Here is a 22,371-nt window from a genome sequence, read left to right on the forward strand (position 1 = left end):
TGCCCAAAAGCATAGGAAAGGTAGAAGAACGAATAGTGTTCACCATAGGAAAATGCGAGATTACTTCACAGTCAGAAATGAAATATCTAGGCGTAACAATAGACGCAAAAATTTAAATTCAAGGAATACCTTAATTTTTCTTATCAAAGTGATGGCAAACAGAAGATACGTGTCATGCATCTCATATATTAAAGGATTTTATTAATATTACTTATGTTCCTTCGGCAATAAAGACCTACCATCGCCAGTTCATCCTTCGAAAGAACAAACTTACGTGTTTTCGATATTTCGAATTACCATCTGTAAAATCAAATGAAGTTTTGCTTAACAATTCGTCTATTTCCCTCTGGTCCAAATACTAAGTGGACAAGGGTGCTTTAGAAGTTACCTCTACAGATTCCACAATGACATAGGTCTGAATGTCTGAAGTGTGCAGAATGCAAAAAATATATAAAATCAATTTAAACACGGAGCGGCCAAATTGGGGCTATATTCGGCCAAAGAAAAAATTAAATTACAAACTTTTAAATGTATAGTAAAACCACAATTGTTTTAGTATTTACAAGTTATTGCTATTATTCCCAACACAGTTGAATATTGGATTTTGGGGTGGTATTGATCAGTGTAATCCCATTTTGGCATTACGACACATTATTACCAAGTACCATATATGGTCTAACAGAAGTTTGACAATAATTATATTAGGTATATGAAGCATTCTAAGAACTACGTTCGCAATAGTTTTTTAAGATAACTCACATATATACATTATATATATATTTGGGAGCTTCAAAAAAATTTTTGAATTTTTTTTCAAAAATTCAGGTGCTGTAGCTTAACTCTAAGGGGTCGCTATTTAGTTTTTAGGTCTCCATCAGAGAGCTGCAACGATCACAATTTTTTCAATCATACCCGATCATTGACTCGGATTTTTTGTGACGAAAAACTTTGCTTCAACAAAAATGAATGATCGTAAGCGAGCGTGCTCAAAGCGAACATTCAGTTCCAATCACTGTTGCTTGTTTCGTAATGATTTTGTTCGATCGAACGCCTTGTATGAGCAGCAAAGAATGTTCGAGAATGTTGCTTGCATTCAGCTCGATCACAATCATACCGTTTGGTCGTACTGGGTGTTTCCTGCCAGCAGTGCAGCCGCTGAGCGTTCTTTTTCTTTAGCTCGAAATATTATAACTAAAAAAAGAAATAGGCTCGGACCATATTCAGTTAATAGCTTATTGTTTTTAAATTCATTTTATAAAAGTTTGAGCGATTAAGATTGAAACCAGAAAATAAAACTTTTTTTAATTTTAAGTTTTTATTGATGTCAATGAAGAAGTAATTAAAATTTGAAATTTGTGTTCCCAAATATTTTAAGCATTACCTTTGTTTATTAATTTTAGGCATAAATTGAATTTTAGTTTTAAACGTTAGAAATGATTTTGGTTAATTTTATGCATCGCAACTTGATTCCGTTATGCACATACATATGTATTCGCAGGGAATTCTCGATCTGATTGGTTCCATCACAATCAATTCAAACGCACATTTGATCGATGTCTGAGTTTTCGTGCGTCGTTGGACTTGATCGTCTTTTTCTGTACAATCATTTCCAATTATCATACCGGAACCAAAAAATCAGTTTGAATCAGTAAGCAGAGCAATCAAATCAATTGATCGAACTCCTTCGTTTTGAGCACGAAACTCGATCGAACAATTTTGTAGCGAACCGCTGTGCTGAGTTGTGGCCGTTTTGAGCGAGGCTGATCAAACCGAATCGATCATACTCAATGCAGGTCTATGGTCTCCATACATTTAATATAGGAATTTTCGTTTTTTCATTCAAACTAAAATTTCACCAACTAATTTTCGTTTCTCAAAAATAACCATCACATATTCAGAAATTTCACTTTTAAAACTTTAAAAATTCCCGCGACAAAGTTTCATTGTCTCAATTAGAAGATTAAACATTAGGGCGGGTCGAATTTTTTTGCAAAAGCGGCTAGCAGAAGCGAAAACTACAGTAAATTCTAAGAAAGTTTTGCCAAGAAACCATGGGTCTAAAATTAATTCCCAGTTCGAGCAGAGCGACTTTAGCTTTTGAGGTAATACTTATTAAATTGTACTTAAAAACCTATAGTTTTAAAAATAACAGCATGCCATGCAATTAATGCAATAATAGCAGGCTTTTGTAACTTATTTGTTTTTTCACGTGGCTGAGCAAAAAACAACAAAAAAAGCAATCGTATGGTATTTTTACCGCACAAGTGGTCTGCGTTGAATAAACAATAGTGTGTTCTAAATAATTTTTTTTTCAAGTTTAAATAGTTTTCGATTAATAAATTATAATGGAAACGTCTGCAATGTCAGTTGATTCCACCAAATCAGAAATTGACACAATTTCAATGAACTTCGGGTCTTATGTTCTTTCCAGTTTTGGTTTGCCAAGAGATTTAAGTGATCTAAATCTACCAAGTAATCGTGACGTATTAAATTACTATTTATTTTTACGCGTGGCTGAGCAAAAAATAACAAAAAAAAAGCAATCGTACGGTAATCTTACGGAGGCTGCTATATATATTTCTGGCCTAGGCAACACTAAGTGTTGCCAGGTGCAATCTGACATTTCCATTGGAAATCGCGTGGCTGAGCAAAAAATAACAAAACAAAGCAATCGTACGGTAATCTTAACACACAAGTGGCAAAAAAAATTTGGAAAAGTTGGAATAAATTAAACATTCCGTTAATCAATGAAAAGACTGCCTCGAAAAAACTGAAAACATTGCTAAATAAATACCATAATGAAATAAAATTTAAAAGTAGACCAAGTAAGTCTTCAACGTTTCTGGAAACAATTGATCAAGCTTTTTATATTGGAAAATGTCAGTGCGCAAAAACATTGCCTTGTTGCTGTGGTTTAATACCCATTGAACTCCAAGAGCTTATGATTGATCAGCACAGTAAGAGGAAGCTAACCATTCCCGAATTCGAGGCGATTGCTGTTGACCAACAATCAACACTGGCGCCAACTAGTCTTGATCCAACTTTTTTTCCTGGCTCAACAAATATGGATGTTGAATCAGAGGTGATGTTTGCCCTGCCAACTGCAAGAGAGCCAAGTTCGTCGAAAAAAAAAATAATACCAAAAGGTACGATACACCTCATTTCGCTATGGCTTGCGATACGTTTGGAATCGGTAATAGGGTTGCTTCTTTTTTGGCCACATCGCTTTTCAATGATATTGACTTTAAAGATGAAAATGGGGAACCAGTAATTATGGACAAATCCAAAGTTTCACGTGAAAGAAAGAAATGTAGGGATTCTCTTCGAAGAAAGCAACGCAATGACTGTGATCAGGTAGCCTTCTCCTTTGATGACAGAAAAAACAACTCTCTGATGAGCGAAGAAGAAAATGGAAGATATCATCCGAGAATGGTAAAAGAATCAAATCTTTCTGTAGGCTGTACCCGACTTTGAGGCCATTTCGTTGGGAGATATGCCTCCACCCATTCATGAAAAAATGCTCTCGACTGACGTTCAGTACATGTATCGAATGGCAAATGCAGTTTGTGATGGTTTCTGCCCCGAAAATTTAGTCAGTATGAAACCGGGACAAATTGTGCACTCTCGATGGCTAACAAAGGCAAGCAGACTCTTACGTTTATACGTGACAACTAGTTCACCATCAGCGAATTTAAAAACTTTGGCAACTTACATAATGAAAGTTTACGTACCGATGTACTTTAACATTAAGTTCTACAACTCAGTTGTATACGGCAGTCTCTTGTTTTTTAAATTTATACAGTCCACGCGATATTTACCACCAACGCTGCGAGAAATTGTTAACACTGTAATCCAAAATAATTCATACTTCCCTCATCCTGAAAATATCTTACTGGCAATGCTTTATGATAAGAGAAAAGATGTTCGCGAAAGAGCCATAAAAAAGATACTACATTATCGTGATAAAGTTTGCGATCCGACTAATCTAAGGGTTTATGATAAAAAGCACGCAATAAATTTTGAATGCTCAGACTACTTTGATCTGGTTGACCTAGATGATGACAGTGTTTTGTCTGAGCCTCCATTCTCAGCAAACCTTCCATACGAACACTTGTTGCAGTTTATTGAGTCAGATGATCCGCCCCTTCCTGACCCAGGGATTCCATGTCATACCAAAGCAACTGAGCGTTGTGTACAGCTTTTGACAGTTTCTCGACGCGCTATTGCAAAGAATAGAGACGATATCATGGCCGTAACTATAGAAAGTCGTACTACAATACCACGCATGGAATCCAAAAAAGACTTTAAAACCTAAAAAAACTAAAACTAGAAAAGATTCCCAGTCATAAGCAAAAAAACCAATGTCTGTAACTTGCACCACAAAAACATTTAATTTTTTGAAAACTTAATTACAATAATAAAATTTTATTTTCGATCCACCGTACTTTCCACAATTTTAGAATTTTTTAAAAAAATATGGGAATATCTGTATGCTGCATACATAGAAGCACAAATTTTCGTTATAACCGAAGAAACCAAGCACAATTTTCCGGATCGCTTCTTATGAAGGAATAAGTTTTCGAGTACAATTTAATAAGTATGACCTCAAAATCTAAAGTCGCTCTGCGCGAACTGGGAATTAATTTTAGACCCATGGTTTCTTGGCAAAACTTTCTTAGAATTTTCTGTAATTTTCGTTATTGCTAGCCGCTTTGTTGGTTGTTTTCCACTCATACAAATCGACCCGGCCTATTAAACATAGTGATTTGAAATTTGGAATTTTTTCAATAATAATATATAATCAGCCCTATTCTGCATTTCGATTACGTTCCCGCTCTACGCTCCGTCTGAATCGAAAATAGGTATTCTGAGTTACGATTGGATTGAAAGAAGAAGAGGAAGAGCTGTACCTCTTTCGAAGTCAGCTGTTTGCCTTGAAACGTGTGAAAATGAAACATAACAAAGCAAAAATACACAAATTATTGTTGGTTTATTAAAATAAAGAAATTATATCGCGTTTTTTTAACACTAACATGGAATCAGTAGCGGCAGCGATATTACTTGAGGAGGAGAGCAATGCATTATTCAAAATATGCCCTACATTATTCTATTAAATAAAAACAATTGCATTCAGTGCATTTTACAGCTCCTATATTAAAAAAGTAAATGCTTTTATTTCGTTTCACAGCTCGTTATATAAATGAATATTAGTAAAACAAATAAAAGGCTAACAATTAAAAAATGACTACTTTGAATCCGGCTTATAATTTGGATCTAATCTTAGCATTTGCATTTTTATTTCTACTTTTTCCTTCACCAGCTCTTCCTTAATTCTATTGTGTCGCTTCTGTTCTTCAAGTTGCTTCACTGCAGTCTCCGCCAAAGTATCTAGAGAACGATTCATGTGTCGTAAATATGAAGTAACTTCTTCCATTTTACCAAAGTCAGCTTCATTGAATTTTTTCGTCTCTGCATAAAATTCTTTTTGATTTGTATCTGTTGCTTAAGTAATGAAAAAGTGCTCTGCTTGTTTGCTCTCGCCTCTCTATTTTGGCTGCTAGCTCTACTGGTTGAAGGGATATCATCCGTTTCCAAACCCGTCAAAGCTATCACCTTTTCATCAAGTGGGCTTATGTGTTGTAAACGGCAAGGACCTCCACCGGTGCTCATCCTTTCTTTTTTGTTATACGATAATTTTCGCTTCATGTAACATTTTCAGTCAATCCAGACCTGCACGAAAACGTTAGATGTTACTTAATTTTTTAAAATTAATTGTAGGTAATACCTTACCTCCATGTATTGGAATCTTTTGTTGGTGGGCCAAGTGCATTTAAATTCCTTGCAACCTCCTCCCAAAACTCCTGTACTTCTTCCTTCGGTCGCTTTTGGAAGCCCTGCGCAATATCTCTTTTCGTGGCCATCATATCACACAATTTTTCGTATTGCTCTGCCGTTGTTACTCTTGACCTGCAAACATATCAAAAAATATCATTTAAGCACAAACAACCAAGGACACCACCATTATGTCTTTTACAACCATAATCATAAAGTTTTACTTACATATTTGAGGAAATTATTTTATCCAAGTGCACGAAAATGAATATATAACGGCTTTCCGCCGACAAAACTTCAACGTACAAAAACGTAATTACGATCGCAATGCAGAATACATAGAATTGGAATTTTCGAAGTTGAATCGAAACGCAGAATACCAAAGTTGCCAATCGGAGAAAATTTCGATTCGAGTAGAAATGCAGAATAGGGCTGAATATAGTATAGTTTTGTCGCGGGAAATTTTAAAGTTTGAAAAGCCCACTATATATAATATATACATAATATCTTCTTCTTCTTAACGGCGTGGCGTAATATATATATATATATATATATATAAGTATTTAGGAACATTTTTATCATACAAAAGGTTTCTCTCTATTTCAATACTACAAGGTGCTTTCCAAAGTAAACAGTATTTAAAAAAAAGAACAGAACAAATGGTTTTTTGGGCAAAATGAATTTATTTTATACAAAATAGTCTCCTTCTGCTTCAATACAGCTTTTTGCATAGTCCAATAGAATGTTGAACGAGTGTTTGAGCTCGTTGGCCGGTATGGCCGCCAGTATGTCGGCGCAAACCTTTTGAATGGCCTCGCTTTCATTCATGGGCAAATGCATTTTTCCGAAAAGGAAGAAATCGCACGGTGCCATATCAGGTGAATACGGTGAGTGGTTAATGGTTAAAATGTGATTTTTGGTCAAATAATCTTTCTTAGAATGTTGGATTCTGAGCAATTTTTGTCGTCAGTCAATTTGTGTGGAAAAAACCGTGCGCACACCTTTCGTAAGCCAAAATGCAATCATCGCCGTTAACTTGTTTCATCAATTGAAACGTTTCGGTAAAAGTTTTACCAACTTTATTTATATTAAAACTAAATTTAATGTTGGCTCTTATATCGATATCGATAACACAAACATACTGACACTTAAAACACAATCACGGGTGTTGTGGAATCCAAGACAGAATTGCTTAGCTGTCAGAATTGCAAACCAATTCTGATTTTCAATGATGTCCCAGAATCTGATTGGATTTTCGACTTTTCGAACATACGCAAAACCAATATTCGAACCAGCTGTGCACTAATGTGACAAAACTTGCAATTTTGGAAGCAATCCTATTAAAGTTTTTAATAAATTTCGAATTAAAGTAGGACTTAAAAAGATAACATTTATCGAATGAATAAAGACGTATTTGGGTGTTAAATTACGTTTATTACGTTTTGTAAATCTAATATCTTTGAATATCCGGATTATTTTCAAAACCGATACAAATTCTGTTTCGAATATCAAACCAATAGTATCTGAATTCATGACACCTACTACGATTTCAATTCTGATTCCGACAACTATCAGATTCCAGAACACCCCTGAATAACTTCACTTCCAATCGATGAAATGTCATGAAATTCTCACTGGACAATCGATAAAGATAGCGGATTCTAACGCACCAGTCGACATATTGATGGCGCACCAGGGGGCGCTAGATTCAACAAGTTCTGTTTACTATGGAACGCACCTTGTATATCCACAAATTGACCATTATGAAACTCTTCAATAGCTATATATTCTAGATACACACAATTGTTGCACCCCAATTTAATTTTAAATAGAAAAGAGTAAATAACCGAAGAAACTTATTTATTTTGAATGATCGTAAAAGAAAGAATTTGTTTCTTAGTTAAGCATAACTAAATTTTGCATATAGAACAAAAGGACTTACGGCCAACAAACCTGTTTGGTTCTGCTGATGATAAATTATGCTCAAGCGGTCGGTTAAACTAATCGAGAAGATATAGTGTTATAAATATTTATATAAATTATCATAATTGCAGGACAATTTGAATTCCGAGTGACTGTATGTCCGTCGTGAGTTCGCTCGTTAATCTTTTCACATCCATTTGACGTTTTTCGAGCATATTCAGTGTGTAGAAACAGCACAACTTTAGTAATGACCACATTGCTATACTCAGAGATAGTCAAGCGGCATTCAAAGCGATCTCAGCAAAGAGATTAAATGGCTATTAGTGCAAGAATATATAGAACGTCTAAACAGCCTAACGGTCTTAGTACGAAGTATAGAGTTCCTAAACAGTAATTTCGTTAAGTCATGCAAAGCATCGAGTTCCGGTAATTTTTGGTGCACTTTAATTGCGCATACATCGTGCACATAACACAATTGTAATCTTTGCTATGCTCATCCATTGCTTTTTTTTTAATTAATAGAATATTTCATAAAATACTTATAGTAAGTATTCACGTTGTAATTAACCGCTTGAAGAAGAATAAAGCGGCGGGGCCGATGGATTGCCGGCCGAGCTATTCAAACTCGGCGGCGAAGAACCAATAAGGAGCATACATCAGCTTCTGTCTAGAATATGGTCGAACGAAAGCATGCCCGATGATTGGAATTTAAGTGTGCTAGGAGACCCACAATCTGTGCCAACTACTGTGGAATGAGCCTCCTCAACATCGCGTATAAGGTTATATTGAGCGTATTGTTCGAAAGATTAAAGCCCACCGTCAACAAACTTATTAGACATTAGATTAGAAAATCAACAACTGACCAGATATTCACCATGCGCCAAATCTTGGAAAAGACATCTTTAAGTCGATTTTAAAGCTGGGCTCGAATTGTTACATCCGTTAACGTATCACTCGTCACGTAAAAGCCTGTACTTCGTATTGTCACATACGTGATCGTAACGCTTCTATCGTAATCTGGCATGATGACATACGTGAACGAGTATATAAACGTATCCGTTCGTTTGAATCGTCGTTCGAACGCGAACTACCAATCGTAATAGACAAATTTATGAAAATGTAAGCAAAATTTTTTTAAATTTTAAGTGTTTTATAATGTTTAGTAATAACGAACATAAACAAGAAACCAATGAATGGAATATCTTATTAAAAATTAACAAAAAAATTATTTATATGAACAAAATTTTTGTATTTTAGTTGACAATAAAAATTAAATTATTTACAAGGTTAAGGACATATACATTTTTGAATTAAATTTATTATATTAAAGAATACTTCATTTGATCTTTTATCGTTTGGTCAATTGCGGTGTAGCGGTTCGCCACTCGGGTGTCCATTTCTTGTGTGTGATAAAAATCGCAATTTTAAGGGTCGTAACTTATTGTAAATTTTATGCAGATGCTATGTAATGCCTCATAAACGTTAGCAAATCTTTCACTTTTGTGGGGTGATACCTTCCTCTCATGCCATATTCTCCACCGTCTTTTAAAGATTCCAATGCTTTGTTCAACTATACATCTACAAAGAAAATTTTGTTAATGAGAATTCATAATTTTTTTTATACCTACGTTATTTCTACGATCCCTTGGCTATCTCCGCACTATTTTTTTATGCCCATCACTTTCACTAGAGCTCAAATAAAAAACCAAAGTAGGATTCATTTTGATATTTAATTAGCTTTTGTTAGATTATTTAAAATTTCGCAACAGTTTTGACAGTTCCACATCTATTGTGCCCTAAAAATACTATCCAAAGCGATGTGGAATTTAAAAACTATTGTAAATTGAAAATATATTACGATCCGTACGCTATCGTATGTCATAATACCAATCACCGCTTACGATTGACGTATCACGTAATTTTCTTTCGTATGTTTGCCGATCCGTGCACGGATGTAACGATTCGACCCCTGCTTTTAACAGCACGTTAAGGAGCTTCTCTATACCGGTATGTTTGAATTTGGTATTCCTGCAAGACAAATACGGCTGTGTAAAATGACGTTGAGCAACACTAAAAGCTTCGGGAAGTCACCCTCCGAACCGTTCGATACCAAACGAGGTTTCAGACAAGGCCACTCTCTATCGCGCCACTTCTTCAATCTGCTGCTGGAAAATAGTTCGAGCTGCAGAACTAAATAGAGAAGGTAAGGATATTCTATAAGAGCGTATAGCTGTCACCATTGAAATTTTCGGTCGATTTCTTCTAGTTAATTGTAAACGAATGCAATGCTAAGCACGCCATTACTAATTGTTTAAAAACTTTTACATTTTAAACGTCAATATATTTTAGATTACGAAACTTCTAATTCAATGTCCTTCAGTTCTACACACGCGGACTTTGTGAGAGTTGGTTTCAGTTATTTAATCATCTTACCTGAATTACAATGGAGGATGTTCCTTTTCTGCTTTAATAACTAATTCCGTTTCTAAAGGGTTGCGGGATGCGAATATATATCGTACAATTTCTGCAAAATATAATTTTACGTGTTGTGAATATAGCTCGAAATGTGTGAAGAGTGCATTTAACCTAACCTTAAATGTTGTGTTTTCCATACGAAAATGGGGGAAAAATACGCGAGGAGGAATGTTAGGAATTTAATAAACTTCAGAAATTGTTTTCTCACTTTGGAATTTATATCTCATATTTTCGTTTGGTTAAGCTAAGTAATGTCGCTTTTTGTATTTTCTTTTTATTGTGTAGATAATTTTTTATGATTCTATACGAGTTAGTACGACCACTTTTAAATTAAGCTAGAAAAATTTAGACTATTAGATTTATTACATTTACCGCCATAACAAAGTCGGTGGCTTTGCAAATAATGGATTCAGTTGTCAAAATTGATGAAAAGCAATTCGAAACAAAGCAGTAGGTATTGTATAAATCAGGTATTGTGTACAGTAATCCTCAATTTATTGTTATTATGTTATGTTCTGTCCGGTTGCCGTGCAAGCGATAAATTGAGTCAAAATTAGTATTACAGATGTTCACAATCGGACCATAGCCACGCCACAAAATGCCGTTAGCCAGAAAACTATATATAAGGGCTTATAACTATACTAGAAATCGAGTTGCAAAACGTTGATTCGTGGAGGACAAAGAACTAAGGAGAAGCATTTGTGGTTTGAAAGAAAATACACATAAACGTTAAATTTATGGGATCAAGACAAGACTTATGGCTGCATAAGAGCCGGTGTAAAAAATAATAAATGATAACCAGAAAAACATTTCACGTTGTGACCAAACAGCTTTCTAACACATACCAATTGGCAAAGCAAGTTAAACTGCACATTTAGTACCAAAATTTTCATCGACTCAGTTTGTGAGCGTAGTTTATATTGAGCTGTCCGGGTCAAATTTGATCGTGAGTGAATAGTAATCAATCACTAATAAATTTATTGGAATAAAACCTTGCGCAGATAGTTCCGACTTTTCCAGTTAGTAGCATAATTTTCATCGATTCAGTTTGTTAGCGTAGTTTATATGTAGCTGTCCGGGTCGAATTTGATCGTGAGTGTGTACCAATCAATCACCAATATAGTTATTTGAATAAAACCTTGCGCAGATAGTTCCAATTTTTCCAGTTTTGAAGTCTAAATACAAATATTTTCAAAACTTTGATCGAGTACCACATCTTTCCCCCATAATTTTTAATTATTTTTTCTCCAGATCGAGTTTGCTCTATTTGAAAAATGGAGTTATTTGAAGAATGGCGAAAATGTAAAATAGAGTAAAATTCCCGGTAAATGGATTATGTTTTCACAAAACTTAGTGCTAACGATGTAACGCCTGATACACAGAAGGATATAAAGTTAAAAATTTCGAGTGTTTCGTCAAATTTTCCAAAAAATGGACTGAAGCAAATATGATGATTGAACGTTTTTTAAACAAAAATCGCAGTTGGTTAGAAGGAGCAGATTTACAATTTCACCTACAAATGGAACATCCCTGTCCTACCTCATCAACTGGAAGCAATCTACCTCAAGGTAGACCAAAAAAAAATTTTGAAGAGTCGTCTTTTAAAACGAAAAAACGAAGGGTTGAAGACTTACTAGAATCGCGAAGTGCCATCGAGTTGACCGTAGCCGCTGTAGTAGCAAATCGCTTGGAGGGTAATAGAAAAATAGCTACTTCGATTAGAGAAAGTTTGAAATCTACAGAAAAAAAGAAGTCTGGTAATACTACATACGAAGGTTTTGGAATCAACTCACTCAGAGAAGTTCCCAAAAAGAGAACAGATAAATTACCGGTGGAAGTTCTAAATTTAATTGTCCCGCCATCAAAAGTACCACGTCAGGTAACATGTGACCATGACGATAAAGATTATGTAGCATCTGATTCAGGTGAATCTAACAGTGAGATGAGTCATTTAATGAGTAATGATGTAGTATTATTAAACATTTTGTTGTTGTGTGTTATTGTTATTTTTATGTTATTGTTAATATTAGGTCTGTTCGTAGAAAAACCCCTTATTAGTCAGCACGTTTCTCATTAGTTGAAATGTAATGGACTTACAAACAGATTTCTATGTATTTCAACCAATGAAAAAAGCGATGATTAGTAAAAGATTTTTTAAGAACACACCTATTATTGTTATTATAATTTTCTCTACGTTCAAATAAATGTTATTGTGTGTTCTGATATTTAAAAAAATAATTAAATATATTTTTTACACAATTCTTTGTTTTCTACACGTAAATCTAAAAAAATATATTATTTTTTTCAATGAAACTTAAGATAATTAATTAACACCGGCAATTGAGAAGTAAAGTTTTCTCTCGACGAATAAAGACCAAATTCTATAAGTCACTCATAATTCCCGTTCTGCTATATGGTGCAGAGGCCTGGACGATGACAACAACTGATGAGTCGACGTTGCGAGTTTTCGAGAGAAAAGTTCTGCAGAAGATTTACGGTCCTTTGCGCGTTGGCCACGGCGAATATCGCATTCGAGATATATGACGACATTGACATAGTTCAGCGAATTAAAAGACAGCGGCTCCGCTGGCTAGGTCATGTTGTCCGAATGGACGAAAACACTTCAGCTCTGAAAGTATTCGACGCTGTACCTGCCGGGAGAAGCAGGGGAAGAGGAAGACCTCCACTCCGTTGGAAGGACCAGGTGGAGAAGGACCTGGCTACGCTTGGAATATTCAATTGGCGCCACGTAGCGAAAAGAAGAAATGAATGGCACGCTGTTTTTAACTCGGCAATAATCGCGTAAGCAGTGTCTACACCAATTAAGAAGAAGAGAGTACAAAAACTTTTTATGAAAATGTGTTGATACAGTTTCATTTTAAAATTTTATCTAATAACAATAAACTGAAAAAAAACATTACTTAATATAAATTTGTGGAGCTAAAGCTCTGGTGCTTTCTAATTCTACGCTATAAAATTTCTCAGACATGTTGAATAATATTCAAATATGAACTTTGATTTGGTGTGTTTAATTGAATTGGAGCTTAATAAGGCAACCAGTCCTTTACAATTTGTGCAGTATGCTTCGGATCCAAAATGCATCTCCTTTTCTTTGTGTTTTTGGCGAATTTTAAACGAAGTTTCTGTGGAGCTCGTTATCGTTTAGCGTTTTGCTATGTGTTTGGCTAGTTTTAGAGAATCAAATATATGTAAGTAGCTACTCAAGTATTCAAACCACAACTAAATTCAATTTATGTAATGAAACGTAATGAAAGAAAAAGACTAACGGTACTTTATCGTTATCATAACAATGTACTAAGTATGAGCTGCGTACTGTATGTATGTATTTCTGAGTTTTTTTTTCGTAAATTTGGTGTTTTATGTTAAATGTAAGATTTTTTTTAATTTATTGTAATTAGAATAAAATTATATAAAAACATTTTTCTAAAAACTTATTGTACATTCATATCAATGAATATAGGGGATGTAGGCACGCGGCCACGCACAACTTACCATTAAAATTTGGTGACACTTTATAACGGTACTTTTTGCGGTATCGAACTTTTTTTAATTGGATATAAATGACGTGTTATTTGTTAAAAACATTAAAAATTAAAACAAAGTTAGTAAGGGTTTCGAAATGAGCTCAAAAAATACGAGACTGACGCGGGATGAAAAAGTGATCATTTTTACATTGGCCGAAGAAGGAGTATCAATCGGAGATATTGCAAAGAGGGTATAGTCATCCCACGGTGCCAAATTTATTAAAAAAAAAAAAGTCCTGAAGATCGTTTGGATACCAAAAGTAGGAAAGGTCTAAGAAGAAAGACTACCAGCCGAACAGTTGGCTTTATCTACAGGATGGGTCTCATGGATCGATCCGAAAGTGGTGTGGAAATAAGAAGGGACTTAGAGCACCAACATGACGTAAATATTAGAGTAAGGACGGTAAAGAGAAGGCTTGAGGAACTCGGACTTTTCGGTAGGAGACCTGCGAAAAAGCCCCATTTGACGCAGATAATGAGAACCAAGAGGCTGGAGTGGGCACGGATGCGCAGAAATTGGACTGTGGAGCAATGGCGAATTGTCATATGGTCGGATGAAAGTAAATTTAACTTGCACTGTTCCGACCATCTCCCGTACGTGCGACGTTTTGCGGAAGAGAGACTTAAGGAAAACTGTGTAATAAGGACCGTGAAGCATCCTGAATGCTTAATTTGGGGATGCGTCTCCTTTATTATTTATTGACGGAATAATAAATGCAGAACGGTATAGAGAGATAGGATAGGATAGCAATGTGACTTTCGTAGAAGAGCAAATATCTTCCAATGCTGTCTTCCAGGATGACTCAGCTCCATGCCACCGCGCATGGCGCGCCTATGGCATTTAATGAAAAGTAAGGTTGCTCAACATAAGCCTAAAAGTAAAATAGAACTAAAAAGTATGGGAGGGAGAAAGTTTAAGGGTGTTATGGCAAATCTTATCGAATCAATGCCTACTCGCTTTGAAGCTGTAATATCTTCAAAAGTCGGTTCAATACCATATTAGAACTTATATTTTCCCGTAGTTCCTAGGTGGAACATAGGGTCTCGTTCACTACGAACGAGGCTCTGACCACCGAGTAAAGGTGGTATAACCTTAGCACTTGCGAAGAGGAAATTCCTACGCCATTGCCTGCCTAGAGGCGAAACCGGCAGGCCCGGAACTAGGTTCGGATGCAGAAGGCTAATCACCTAATCATCTTAAACCCTCTGATTACCGAAACCGAAATAAACAAAGTTAAGATTATCCAAATTGTCCTGGAAAATAAATATAGAAAAAAGAATAAACAAAGCATTAGTGGCTTACTATACTTGTAAGAGAATCGTCAACAAGAATTGGGGCCTCAAACCAAGTATAGTCATGCGGCGGTCATAAGACCTACACTTACATATGGAGCTCTGGTATGGTGGCCAGCGCAAAACAAGCAATACAACATTAAAAAATTAAATGGTATACAAAGAGCAGCATGTGCGGGTGTTACTGGGGCAATCAGGTCATGTCCGACTGATGCGCTCAACGTGATCCTGCATCAACTACCAATGGACATTTTTATTCAAAAAACAGCAGCTATTGCGGCGACAAGAATAAAAGAATTGGGAGGTTGGAACCAGCAGAACTATGGACATAGTGTAATTCTAAACAAGCTCACCATTAATATATCAGACTACATTCTCCCAAAGCTGGACTTCAATAGACACTTCCAGGTAAAGATACCATTTAGACGAGAATGGAGAAGAGGCTCAATAGAAGAGGAGGATACCATCTCAGTCTATACCGACGGGTCCAAAATGGACTGTGGAATAGGCACGGGGGTATTCTCCTCTGATCTTGGCATATCTCTCTCTATACGTCTACCGAACTCGGCTAGCATCTTCCAAGCAGAAGTACTAGGCATAGAAAAAGCCTGCGAAGCTCTATTAGAAAACCACGGGAATATAAACAAAGCAACTATATTTACGGATAGCCAGGCGGCGCTCCTGGCCTTGTCTTTACCCATGACAAACTCCAGCACAGTACACAACTGCAAGAGAGCACTAAGCGCAATAAAAGACAAGCTCCAACTAAACTTGATCTGGGTTCCCGGCCACAGGAACATTTTCGGTAACGAAAAAGCAGACGAGTTGGCAAAGGCAGGAGCTTTCCTCAACGAATCCGAGGCGGAGATAATACCAAGCCCGCTAGGATCAATCAAAGGAGAGATCAATAGACAATTTCAACAAATTGCAAATAACAGGTGGAAAAACATCACAAAATGCGTCATAACTAAACAATTATGGCCAACATATGACAGGAAAAGAACCAACGACTTACTAAATAGGTCAAGGAAAAGTATTTACAGAGTAACAGCTACCACAACAGGGCACTGGCCATTTGGGGAACACGCATCCAAAACGGGTATGCCCTACAATGACATCTGTCGTGGCTGCGGAGTAGCAGGGAACAAGGAATCTTCCACTTTCTCTGTGAATAGCCAGCTCTAGCACAGATCCGACACAAAACACTTGGAATCCATCTAGCACCAAACCTTGAATGGATTTCCACTAAAAGCATATCGGACATAAGTAGTTTCATCGAAACCTCAAAATGGTTTGAAAGAGAATGTGAAACGTAATAGCAGATACAGGAGGTTCTACGAACAGTGCATCAAAATGGCACATCAAGTGTTAATTGAGCCCGATAGGGCGGCACTCCTACCTACCTACCTACCTAAGATTAAGAACTTATACCACAATTAAATTTAATTTTTTCTTTTCTAATTTTCGATTGAAGTACAAAGTTTTGTCGCGTCATTAATTAAAAAACAATTATAAAATAAAACGCTTGTGTAGAAGCTCTTTTTTGTTTTAATCATTAAACGAGACAAATTAAAGACTAAAATTATATCTAGGTAATTTAATATAAAGTATTTATGCTTACTAAATTCATTAAAACACAAAATTTTTGAAAAAATTCCGAAAGATCGAAAAAATAAAAAAAATGTGAGAAATTAAAGTGGTAAGTTGTGCGCGCAGACAGGTGTATGTAGGCTTTTGTCCCTCACTGTATAAAATAGTTTATTTACCCGTTTTTCATTACAGTACTCTTGCCACATGTTGCTACAGAGTATAATAGTTTGGTTCACCGAACGGTTGTACGTATCACCTAAAACTAATCGAGATAGACATAGGGTTATATATTTGGAAGTTTTTTGTTTTATTTAAAGATTATTTACAAATTCTTAAATACTTATTTTGCAAGGTGAAAGGTTTTTCCGTGAACCCCTCCGTTCGGTATGACGGTTTGTAGAAAAAGGAAGGAATGGCTGTGGGAAACGCAGTGAATACAGCGTTGCCATAGTATCCTTCTCCAGACTAAATCAAATGTTAAGATCGTAGTTAAAGTGTAACGAATGATACTCGTCGACGTTCTGCTCCAGTTGCAAGGGTTGCGTGAGTTTGTGGTGATAAGTCTTCATTCGGTAGATATCCAGGCGTTAATCGGTCTATAGAAATATTTTCTGATTTTCCTTTTATTTCGATTTTGTAATACTTTTTCTCTGGAGATAAAACCCTATAAGGTCCTTCGTATGGCTTTAACAGCGATGGGCGCACTGAGTTATTTCTGACGAAAACTTTTCGCACGTCGCAAGGTCGGGATGTACAAATACTTTCCTTGGACCTTGCCATGATGTAGTCGTTGGCCAGATGGTGATTGTTAAACAATAGCGGTTACCTGATTGTAAGAAAAATGGTCGCCTAGCGTTTAACTAGCTTAAATGCGAGTCGAGTGATTTTTGCCTTTTGGCATTGTTCGCATGATATTGCGAATGCAATATTGTCTTTTTGAATTCCAGACCAAACGAATCTGTTTGTCAGTAGTCTGGCTGTAGCGCGAGTACCTGGGAGGCATAATCTATGGGTAGCTCGCAACACTTCAGAACAGAACTTCTTATGACTAATGGTTGCTGTCTATTTGTTTATCGCATCAGGGTATTGTGTATAACTTTAGCTGAAGCGATAAGTTAACGTTGTTTTGGCGTAGACGTTTGAGTTCTTGATCGACTTCTTGGTCCTCTATTCTGGAAAGCATGTCAGCTGATACATTCTCTTTTCCCTCAACGTGGCGAATGTCTTTAGTTATCTGAGAAATTTAATCAAGCTGGCGAGCTTGTCGGTTGGAGAACTTTTCGAGTTTCTTCTGAAATGCGTAAATTAGTGGTTTATGATCGCTATAGATGTGGCCATATTTAAAATTATGGCCATAAGTATTGCTCTTCTTCGAAAGCCAACCAGTGGAGCTTAGAGCGATCTTTCTTTCTGTTTCCAGGACACATGACTAAAAGAGGTATTTGCGCTTCGATTGCATGTGGGATAAAGCGTCTGTAGAAATTTAATGTGGCTAAGAATCATTTGAGACCATTGACTGTAGTGGGTTTGTCAAGATCTTTGATAGCTTGTACGCGTTGTTTTAGAGGTCGTATTCCTTTTGCTAAGACGGTTTGTCCTAAGAATGTGATTTCGGACTTTTCAATGACTAGCTTTGAAGCATAGAGTTTTAGGTTATATATTTGCAGCGCTAGAAGAGTTGACGGAGGTGAGATAGATGTTCGTCTAAGGATGATGATGACAGATGTCACCCATTTATGGGAATGCAAAATATAGTCCTCGTAGGACAACATGTATGAGTCTTTGTAGTGTCTGCGCTGCATTGCAAAGACCGAAGAGCATAAACATAAATTCGAAGTGGTCGAAAGGAGTAATGATAGCCGATTTTGGAACATCCTCTGAATTTACGGGAACTTGGTCGAAAACTTTTTGAAGATCGATCTTGGAAAAGATCGTCCTATCTATTAAATTACAGGTGAAGTCCTGTAGATATGGAATTGGATATCGGTCTGGAAATAATACACTGTTGAGGGCTCTGAAATCTCCACATGGTCGTTAGGTACCGTCTGCTTTCATTACCATATGAAGAGGGCTGGCCCAACTGTTGTTGGATGGGCGGCAGATGCTCAAGTTGATTAGACTTCGTATTCTGCTTAAGCCGCCGCCAATTTTATCTGGTGAAGGTAATCGTGCAGATAGAGATGGGCGGCGAGTTTCGATGTGATGAACGGCTGACGATAAGGCTGTGTTTTCGGGTTGTACCACGCGTGTTAAATTGCTAAACTCTTTGAGTAGGCTTGAATACGCGAATGATGTGTCGAATGTTTTTATTTATAATTTTTCGTTACTTACGAGCTTTCCAGGCGATGTCACTGATGTTATGTTCTCGACTAATCGTTTCTTTTTTAAGTCAACTTTAAGGCATAGCGACTTACAAAGCCGGCTCCAATGATTTCGCTTGTAACGTCTGCGATGAGGAAGTTCCAAAGGAGTTCTCGCCTTTAGCCTAATCTGATTTTAGAAAGCACTTCGCCGTATACGGTAATTTTTTGAAATGTACCCAAAAAAAAAACAAATCCCCAAACTGTAGGGAATGTGTTGAATAGTTCTGGTTTTCATAGACGAATTGCACGTCGTATGTCATACATAAGTGAGATTAATAAAAAGAAGAGGTCGGCGGTTGCTAAACAATCAGGGGATTTGTGGAATCCAAGACAGAATTGCTTAGCTGTCAGAAATGAACATACGCAAAACCAATATTCGAACCAGCTGTTTACTAATGTGACAAAACTTGCAAATGAATACATTTGGAAGCCATCCTATTAAAGTTTTTAATGAGTTCCGAATTAAAGAAAAATTTTAAGAGATAATATTTATCGAATGAATAAAGACGTATTTGGGTGTTAAGTTACGTTTTGTAAATCTTCTTTAAGGGTGAGCCTGCTTTCGAAGCTTCAAAAAGTTTAATTTTTTTTACTTAAATCTCTTTAAAAATTATCTAAGTCCCTAAAGTTATAGATGTTAATTCGAAATATTGTCGAAGCTAGAAGGCAAAAAGTGACCGAGCGTCTGGCAGATACATATATGAGCTCTTGGGCAGAAAGCAAAAGCTTTGACTCGGTTTTTCATTTTTACGATTTTTCTTAATTGGCGGGCAGGGTTGAAAGAAAAACTAAACGAATGGAATTGGGGAAAAGTTTATTATCTTTGGCATTAAATTATCTTCTATTTAAACTAAAAAAACTAAGAAAAGTTAAGTTTAAACATATGTATGTTTAAACAGCATAAAGTAAAATTGTTTTAGTCAAAAACCATAGTTTATTCAAATTATAACAAATTTTAGAATTTTACACTTAACTTGATCATAAGTTAATAACAAATATGAATCTCCTTGACTTTTTTGTTTCCGAAAGAAATTGCGACCTGCATACTGCCCGCCGTTCGACAAATGCATCGGGCAATTGCTTCCCTAAGGCAGAATATCAAAGAATTCGTATCTAAAAAATTATCGGGTGATGTTTAAATATATAGCTTTGAACCCTAGAAATTTCGCTTTAATCAATATTTCTTTCCCTCTCAAAAAAAAAAAAAATCAAAAAAATCGATTTTTTTAAGCTTCTAAAGCAGGCCCCTTAAATATACGCATTTTTTTCCAAAACTCAACAATTAAGACATCCGTGTTTTATTCTTATGTTTTTTCCTATAGAAATAAAGATAAATCAATTCGTAACAATTAAATAACTTGATTTCTTAACTTACATTTCAAATCTGTGTGCGACTATCCAATTGCTTTGTTTCTGACAACAAACCCGATAAAATTCCGTGTTTGTTTGTACGTGTTACAGAAAACATTTCTGATAATTCTCTAACACTTTTTCCTAATTGGTGATTATAGTACAATAGTTGGACCACTTCAAATGATAACCTTTTGCCCGGCATATTAACAAAACAGTAAGAGGAGTATTAGACGCGAACAAAGCAAAAATTTATCACCAACTGATTGACAAAATCATTTGAAATATCATTGCGTAGAATAGTTAACGGTAAATTACCGTTGATCGTGTAACACATGCTAATGTAGTGAAAAAAACGAATAGTGAAAAGAGTTTCTTGACACTAACAAAATTGAATGATATTTGCTTTTGTTGTTTTTTTTTTGCTTTTTCCATTGAATTTTCCGTTTTTTTTGTACCAATTCCCTGTAAATACTGTATGTAAATATAATCGAACAAAAAAATAAGTTAAACTAAAGTAAAAAGCAATATATTTTGCTACTGAAATTGAAAAAGTGTGTTTATTTTCCATGTGTAAACTCATTCTTGACATACTGTATGTATCTGAACATTTTAAGAAAATAATTTAAAATTTAAGTGTGCTTAAATCGGCTGTTAATAGCAGCAAAATCAATTTCCAACAAGATACGGACCCAAGATAGATTGATTAATCCTATTTAAAATATCTGCAACTTTTTGGAAAACCGTATTCGAAAACATCGAATTTCATCAATATATGGTCAAAAAAATGGATTATCGACTTAGTGGAAATAATACTAGAAATCGAGTGGAGAGCATATGTCGACGTCTAGGGACAATAATAGCAACAATATGTAGGCCAAAGACCGCTAAAACTATTGTAATTACTTTTGATTTATATAAATAGTCATTGGTGTACGTAAACCTTTTTGATATGAATTAGGTGCATTTTAAGCTTTAGCATTAATTTTTTTTTATTTGTGTAAAAAAAATATTTTCATATACTATATTTAATGTTAAATATACATATCTTGAAATGAATAGAAAAAACACAAAATTTATTCATTTTAAAACAAATAACCGTGTCGTAATTTACATAATAGAACTAGGTGTATGTAAACTTTATTGGTCCACTCCATTTTCCGAAATACATATACACATATTCATATAAACTTAGTTAAGAATTAGAATTAGAAAATATATACAAGACAGAAATTTCAATAAATAAATTCAGAGTCAAAAGTGAACTCTCACAGCACAGAAATTGAAAGTGATGTAAGGTTGTGGAAACCCCATTCTCAACAACTTGTATCTGTTTTGGCTTGCAGAGTAAAAGGTTTCTTTCCAGGATTTTGAAGTCTGTCGATTTAACTAACTGTAAACAAAGTGATTAGGGATTCTCTTAAGTTTTTGTTTACAATACAAAACTCCTTAACTTCTTGTTGTAGTTAGCATACGAAAACCTTGAGTGATATTGAAAACACAATTTAACAACATACATATGTATATACTACTGTGATCAAAATGAAAGGTGAATTTTTAATTTATACTTCGCGAGTTTTTCGAATCGGTAAATTTTCTGTAAGTTGATAGTGCTGTTAGGTACATCTACATATGCACAATTTAACGTCAAAATATTCTTTAGTATTTGAGATACGTACGATAGAAGTGAATTCTTCGATTTTTACTAAGTCTCAATTTATTGAACAAAGAAGAGAGATAATGCACCATCTCATACTGCATTGGTTATTCGTGATCATTTCACCACATTTTCAACTAATATCGTGCGGCAACCACCGCATTCGGCTGATTTACCTTCGTGTAACTTCTGGCTATTTAGTAAATTATTATGACCACTCCGAAGACACTGTTTTGACGAAGGCTCTGATGGCCATCACGACGGAGGATTTTTCCAAGTCACCATAGACTGGAAAATTCGTTGGCATAAGTGTATTGCAGCGAGAAGGGATTAATTTGAAGGA

General features: G+C 35.5%; 2 protein-coding genes across 3 annotated transcripts in view; one reads left to right on the forward strand and one right to left on the reverse strand.

Annotated features, from left to right (window-relative positions):
* LOC126764875 (putative nuclease HARBI1) overlaps nucleotides 1–22,371 on the forward strand; it is a 58,937-nt gene that overhangs the window by 23,482 nt on the left and 13,084 nt on the right. The window lies entirely within an intron of this gene.
* LOC126764867 (galactosylgalactosylxylosylprotein 3-beta-glucuronosyltransferase S) overlaps nucleotides 1–22,371 on the reverse strand; it is an 89,101-nt gene that overhangs the window by 18,303 nt on the left and 48,427 nt on the right. Inside the window, exon 2 of one of the 2 annotated variants that reach the window (XM_050482506.1) lies at nucleotides 10,189–10,279. The exons of the other annotated variant lie outside the window; for it this stretch is intronic. The gene's annotated coding sequence lies outside the window, so the exon portion shown is untranslated. The remainder of the gene's footprint in view (nucleotides 1–10,188; nucleotides 10,280–22,371) is intronic. 2 annotated transcript variants of the gene reach the window in all.

Source organism: Bactrocera neohumeralis, unplaced genomic scaffold (assembly GCF_024586455.1).
Source record: "Bactrocera neohumeralis isolate Rockhampton unplaced genomic scaffold, APGP_CSIRO_Bneo_wtdbg2-racon-allhic-juicebox.fasta_v2 cluster10, whole genome shotgun sequence".
Lineage (NCBI taxonomy): Eukaryota > Metazoa > Arthropoda > Insecta > Diptera > Tephritidae > Bactrocera > Bactrocera neohumeralis.